Source organism: Canis lupus, chromosome 3 (genome assembly GCF_011100685.1).
Source record: "Canis lupus familiaris isolate Mischka breed German Shepherd chromosome 3, alternate assembly UU_Cfam_GSD_1.0, whole genome shotgun sequence".
Classification (NCBI taxonomy): domain Eukaryota; kingdom Metazoa; phylum Chordata; class Mammalia; order Carnivora; family Canidae; genus Canis; species Canis lupus.
Genome location: NC_049224.1, coordinates 78,634,918 through 78,642,550, shown reverse-complemented (window position 1 = coordinate 78,642,550; position 7,633 = coordinate 78,634,918). Strand labels below are relative to the sequence as shown.

The 7,633-nt window shown below is 35.9% G+C and overlaps 1 long non-coding RNA gene across 1 annotated transcript; it reads left to right on the top strand.

Moving 5' to 3' along the window:
* The first annotated feature begins 2,186 nt into the window (after nucleotides 1-2,186).
* Nucleotides 2,187-7,317, top strand: LOC111095393. The gene is made up of 4 exons (XR_005356426.1): nucleotides 2,187-2,309; nucleotides 3,376-3,500; nucleotides 6,129-6,239; nucleotides 7,132-7,317. It is a non-coding gene; the product is annotated as an uncharacterized LOC111095393 (long non-coding RNA).
* Nucleotides 7,318-7,633: the final 316 nt, after the last annotated feature.

The window sequence follows — 7,633 nt, the reverse complement described above, 5'->3', positions numbered from 1 at the left end:
ACATACCTGCATTCTCAATAATGATTATATACTTATTTTAAAAGAAACATATAATGTGCTTGCACATGATTTGCAGTTTCTATAAGCCCAAACTGTGTGTACATATCTACAACCAGCTCTTACTATCAATTACCTTTGAGAAGCAGAAAGTGGAGAATAAAGAATTTGTAGACGAAACTGGCAAGTGTGTGTGTGTGTGTGTGTGTGTGAGAGAGAGAGAGAGAGAGCGAGAGCGAGAGAGATTGAGAGAGAGGTGGAGGGAAAGAAAGAGATGTGTGTTCATTCATTTTTTATTGAATGCTTATTAAACATTTGAAATATTTGAAGATACCTTTACCTCCCCAGCCAAATTGGAATCTCAGTGATCACTGAAATTTTTGTCTGCTCTGTTCACTGATTACTAGCTTATAAGATGGTGCCTGGTACAGAGAATATGCTTAATGGAATGACAAATTAACATAAAATTTTAAGCCTTTGTTTCATGTGTGATAAGATATACTGCTTATTTGTAGAGCCTTTACCTCTAACAAATAGTATATTATGTCTGGTTCTTTTTAGCTAGATAAAACTGGAAGTGTAATATAAACTGATTTGAATATTGTTGGTTAGGAAGAAAAATGTAGTTTCTCACAGACATGGCTTTTAGCCCTGGCTCACCCCTCACTAGATAAGTGCCTCTAGAAATATCTGAGTACTTTTAGTCTCTCTCTCTCTCTCTCTCTCTCTCTCTTTTTTTTTCCACATAGGTTTATCTATCTGTTAAGAGTAAATATTTGACTGTCATAAAGATAATTTTAAAATTTATAACATCTTCAGTTTATCAGAGTACAGCTAAATTTTAGTATCTCATATTCTATTTATATGGAAATACATATTTTTTATTTAAGTTTAATTTAATTAACATATACTGTATTATTAGTTTCAGGGGTAGAATTTAGTGATTCATCAGTTGCATATAATACCCAGTGCTCATTACTTCAAGTGCCCTCCTTAATACCCATCTCCCACCCAACCTCCTCCCCTCATCAACCTTCAGTTTGTATATATTTTGGAGGTGATTTACATGTAGTCTACATATAACTCCTCATAAAAGCTGAAGAAAATAAATAAACTTAATCTATCCACTTTTTTAATTGTTCTTTTTTTCTTCTTAGTTGCCTTTCTTCTTTATTCCTCCTTTTCTTTCCCTCCTTTCTCTTTCATTCAGCTGAGCTCCAAGTATAGTGTCCAATACGCGGCATACTTTATTGAACAAATTAAACAAAGTCCTTACCCTTACAGAGTTGAAGATCAAGTAGATTTATTCAGTTATCAATTCAACAAATATTGATTTAATGCCTACTGTATGCTAGACATAACACTGGGTGTTAGAAGTTTGCCTGCAATAAACAAGAATGAATGACAGCGCCTCTGCCCTTTCTAGGTTTACATCTCCGTGTGGCAGTGAATACAGCACACGGAGAAAACAAACAATGAAACACATCCATGTATATTTCCAAACTGTGATGAATGACTAAGAAGGGGAAATGCAGGAAACTGTGAGTTATTAAGTACCAAGTATCATTTAATTTTGAGGAACTTTAGATGGTGTTAGTACATGTGACTACTTTCTTTTTTTTAGAAATGAGATGATAGTGATAATTTTTAATGTAGATACTCCTTCAATTCAAAGAATGGATTAATTTAATTTTAATCCTAAAACTGTCTAGCATAGCATAACTGGGGGCTCATTAAGGCAGTTAACAAATGACCTGGAGATAATAACAATATTATATATCAACAAGGTCTGTTATGCTTTTCATTATTATGACTGTAATATCATTTAAATTTCCCAACAGGGTCAGGGTTATTAGAAGACAGATGTTAGGTTCCTTTCTTTCTTTCTTTCTTTTTTTTTTTTTTTTTTAGCCCTGGTGTTATGTGCGGCTAAGACAATACACATAGACATTTTCAGAAAGTGATATAAGCAAATTTAATCAGAAATTATCTTGAAAATTATAATCATCGCATATTCTAGATCATTAGTTGATATTCTCTTACCTAGATCACTAAGGATAACAGTAGCTAAGCACTTTTTTTTTCTATTTCAGTTAATCAAGGCTTATTTTTATCTGACCATTGGTAAAGAAAACCAGGACTGGACAGTAGTTAATAAGTAAAAGCAGATTTTATTCAGAAAGTGTTGTGGTGAGGAAACGGAGACCTCAGAATAGAACTGGGCTCGATCCTGAATACAAGAAGGGATGGACACTTACAGCCAAAGAGAGAGGGGATCTGTGGATGGAAATTTTGCAGAGGAGATGCCACGGGTAGGGGGATTTCTTGCTAAACTGACCTTGCAAGATTCCAGATGAAGGCAGGCCAGGGCGATCCTCTATCACACAGGGTATGAGCAGTTTGAGGGTTATTAGATATCAAGGGTGGGGGTTTCTCTCTAAACTGACTTAGTAAGATTTTTGCTGATACTGGGTAATGTAGGCTGAGCTTGAAACCCGGGTTTTCCTGAGTAGGAGAAACCCAGTTCTTCCCTCCTATTTCATTCTGTGTTATGTGTCTCCTTTACACACCCACTCAAAACACTTCGTTTCTCACACTTCTGGTCACCAAATGCAGGAAAAATTTCCCCACAACAAGCAGTTCTATGTAACACCAGCTGAATTTCCTATAATTTCACTTAATTCTGATACTGCCTTCCTAAAGATAGTGTCAGATCCCACAGCTGAAGGGCCCAGCCCTACAGGCCTGCTCTCATCCCATTTCAGATGCCGGTTGCACTAATAGGTTCCTAGGTTACACAACTACCATCTGATTTGGTTACAAATCAGAAGTTCCCCTCCTCAGGTTTGACGAATTTGTTAGATCATGTCACAGAACTCAGGGAAACATTTAAATTTACCAATTTATCAAAGGATATGATAAAGGATACAGATGAACAGCCAGATGAAGAGATTCTTAGAGTGAAGGCTGGAGGGTCTTAGGACATAGGAATTTCTGTCCCCATGGTGGTTGGAACTTATCACCTCCAGGTGTCCATATGCTTGTTAACCTGGAAGCTCTCCTAACTTTTTACTGTTGGATTTTTATGGAGGCTTGGCCGTATAGGCATGATAGATCATTAACTCCTTTTGCAGCCCTCTCCCTTCTCAAGAGAAAGGGCGGAGGGTGGCATGCTGAAAATTTCAAACTTCTAATCAAGGCTTATTTTTTTCTGGTGACCAGCCCTCATCCTAGGACCCATCCAGGAGCCCACCCAAATTTGCCTCATTAGAACAAAAGATACTCCTATCACCCAAGAAATTGCAAGGGTTTCAGGAACCCTGTACCAGGAACTAGGAGCAGAGACCAATTTATATATTTTTCCCTCATTTCACACAGGCCAGCAGAGCTGCTACTGAAGCCCAAGACTGAGGCCTAATTGAGAAGAGTGCTTGGAGGAGTTTGACTGAAGTTTGGTCAGAGAGAACACCTTTGTCACTATCTTCCTGGATCCCATGGCAATGGTTAGTCAAATGCCTCCTGGGATAGGGATGGGCTACATAGTATTTGCACACAAAAAAAGTGAAATGTGATATTATCCCTTATTTAAACCTAGTAATAATTGTTCAGAGTAGGGAGGGTATGCTCTGTGATAAGTGTAGGAGCTGCTGTATTATCTCTAAATCTCCTTACCATTTCTTAAGAAAGATAATGTCCATGGGAAAGGTTTAACAAAAAGAGCACAGGCTGGCAGTTTTCAGAAATCAGGGCTACAGAGAAATGTTTGAAAGAATGAACACGTTAACGACAAAGTAGAAGACATTTTCACTAGTTTATGGTAGAACCTTATTAAGCAGTTCTTGATTTAATGTTAGAAGGAAAAGAAAATAAATTACTAATATCCTGGGTGAACCCAGAAGGCCTTCCTTCTAGGGATTGAAGAAACAAAGTCAGGAACATAAAGTGCCTTTATTTCATCACCAACAGCCATCCTGTGAAGTGTCCACATTTGGTGTTCACATTTATGCACAGGGGAAATAGATTTCAGTCAAAGCAGCGTTCCTTTTCACCTTCCTTTTCTTGTACCTTAGGTATTACTACTAATATGATTACTGTGGCCTACATATGTAAATGTTTCTCTTTAAAAAAGAAACCAACGTCAAACTCCTGCAGATTTACTTTTGTATATGGTCACCATTGTCTCGACTAAGACTTTAAAATATTGAAAAGTTATTTTTCTCCCTGTAAGTTCCATTTTAAATAAAGTCCTTGATACTAACTAATGGTCTCATCTCATGGTATATGCACCAGATTTTTCTTGAGTATCCTTTTCCTCTGATTACTTGTTTTAAAATTTCTAGTTTTTTAGCAGATCTCAAAAAGAGTCAAGAGAGAAAGATAAAAATATTATCAATGACATTGCAATTAGAAGGTGTAGTTGCAAATGATCTTTGTTTCTCTTAAAACTAAATTCATGAAGAAGGAGACCATTTCTTTTATTCTAATGACAAAGTATATTTCCAAGAGAATCTATAGCCCCACAATATAAATCTAATTTCAGATGGTGTAAGTTTCAGATGATATCAGTTTTTGAGAGAGAAAAAGTAGGGGTATTTTTATATTGTTTGTTTAGCTGAGAGGCATTATTTCCAAACTGTTAATTCAAATATCTTATTTATAATTCAAAGGAAAAAGTTATAATCTCATAGATGTGAATTATTTATCAAATATTGTGTTTGGTAGCCTGGTTGCATATTAAAACAACGGAAAATGTATATTATATAAATTATCCTGATACCTCAGAAGTAAAATTTATAAAATGAAATGGATAATAAGACACTATTGTTTTGGAAAAGAGCTTCATAGCACAGCCATCCTGAAGTCTTGTTACGGGATTAATTAGAAATAATGAGCTTTGTGTGGAAACTTTTTTTATTGCATCTCAAAGGGATTGTAAATAATAGAAATCTGAAGAGCTAATAAGAAATGACAAATGTATTATATTATATAGAGAAACACGAAAAGAACAGGCTTTTTTCTCCCCCCAATTATGTACCAGTACTGAAAGGAAAGAGAAGGTATTGTCACAAATTCTCTTTCAGTTATAATAATATAAAACACAACATTTTAGCTAGTTAATTGCTGTCATGTCCTAGTGTAAAGAGAAATTGTTTAACATAAAGCGACGTGGTCTTTCCACAAAACAACAAAATTCTTGCTGAAATACTAGGCCACCTCTTATTAACTCACTTTTACAAGTGTGATTCTTAAAGACAGAGAAGTAATTTCACAAATACATCAATGCCAAGAGGTCAAGTTTTGAAGGTTCCAATTATAAGAGATGACTGTTAAAATAATCAAAGGTGAGGGAAAATAATGGAGTCTGTTTTTATGGAAGTAAATTTTCAACGAAAGATACATGTTCTTCTTGCTTGTAGGAAATAAGAGCAATCTCTTTCACCCACATTCTACAGTAATCAGGCAATGAAACCTGTAGATGCATGCAAATTTCCTCCTCCCTAGACTAATCTCTGCTCTCCAATCATATACCAATTTCCTGTCACAAAGATGATTCAGAAAAGCTGAGGATAAAACACAATTTGAAATAATAAATCTTTCTTATTTACCCATCACCACCATAATAACAGATATCACAGAATGCAGGGGAAAAATGCTTAAGATAGCAACTCCTCAAACAAAGGCTTGCTGACAAACATCTTTAGGATATTTAGAGGGAAACAAAAAGTTAAATTGTCAAAAATAACTTAAGGAAGCTGGTTTAATTAAGCAGAGAAAAGCTCTTTGGGATTTCTCGGATTCTTTGATATGCAAAATTATAAAATTCCATAAGTATAGTGGACACTATATTCTAATCTTTTGATATTCTAATATAAGCACATGATAAACAAAAAGGCCTCTTATATGTCCTCGAAGAATATTCTATTTTATCATTATTTAATCCACCCTCAAGATTCTTGAAAACACATTTAAATGGAATATCTAGGCTCCTCATGCTAGAGCACTCATTAAAATATTTATTCCCTCATTCAATATATACCTGTAGATCATGTATAATATATGAAGCCCCACGTAGACTTACTCACTCACCAGGATAATGGCCTTGCGTAAGAAAATGTGCTCTCTGCTTTTAGAAAGCAAACATTCTAATGAAGACAGACAGTAAACAAGAAAAGAATACATAAACAAGATAATCTCAGATTGTGAAAGAAATGAGAAAGACGTTTGCTGAGTGGAAATTGAAGGTCAGTGGGGAGAGGGATTCTGGTAAAGGCACTGCTTGGGAGAGACACCTCTCTGAGGAGTGAAGGATGAAACACATTTTGGTCTGAGGGCTTCAGTATACATGCCAGTGGCGTTGGAAGTTTGCACCCATTGACATGTGCAGGTGTCACGCTTTTGCATTGCCAGCACCTAGTCCATTATCGAAGGATTTAACAAAACCTGGCTGCTAATAAGCAGAGACAAGTAGAAGAACTGTGTACTTTTAACACAGCCCGGAGAACAAAAACAACCAGTTGTTTGCACTCCGTGAATCCAATCAAATGAACTCTGAAGTCCAAGTTGCCTCCTTACAGAATCCACTCTTTCTTCTTCTTTTTTTTAAATTAGTTAAGAGCATGTCCATTTAAAACTCACACATATATAAAATACTGATGAAATTTCACTTACATTCCTATGGCCTTAAAGTTGCACAGTAGAATTGATCTGGCCCACCTCATTTAATGCATGGGAGCCAGGTTTTTCCCAACACGTGGACTCCTGCTCACCTGCCTGGAAAAATACATTGGAGACCTTTTGGAAAAATGCAGATTATAAGTCATTATTCCAGAACTAATTTATCAGATTTTGTGGGGATGAAATGTGAAGAACTGGCATGTTAGCAGGCTCCCCTAGTGGTATTTACTCAGTTTGAGAACCTTTATCCAAAGCTCCATGTATCTGCCATTCTATTTGCTGTCACAGGTGAACCGTGATTTCAGATTAAGATTTTAGGTCATTTGGTTACCTTTCTGCTAAACATAATTAACTGGAAGTGAAATCTGGAGTACTTATTTCTTCACTTGTATGATTTTACTTTTGGTTTTTATTTGTTTATAAAACCTGATTTTAAAGTTTTTTTTTTTTTTTTATAAGCACCTTAATAAAAAAAGACTCCACAGAGATTCCTCACTCCTTCCATCATGCGAGAACATAGTGAATGGGTGCTAGCTATGAACCAGGAAGAAGGCTTTCAACAGAACCCAACAGTGCTGCTGTCTTGATCTTGGACATCCCAGTCTACAGAATTATGATAAATAAATTTTTGCTGTGTATAAGTTACCCAGTCTTTTACATTTTGTCATAGCAGCCCGAATGGACTAGAACAGATGCACCCCCAGAGATATAGAACAACATATAAGGATATGTAACAATTAAAGCATTGCCAGTCTTCTAGTAAAATTCTGCTCTTTTCACACTGAAGAGAACTTGAAGGCATTGTTTCCTACACCAGTTCCCACTTTTCTATATTTGATAATTGGAGAGAGCGAAAATATCCCAAATGTGATATGGGTGCACAGTCTACGTGTACATGATCCCTGTAAGAATCTTATTCCAATATGTTATTAACTTAGACCAGTGCTATCCATGTGTACTC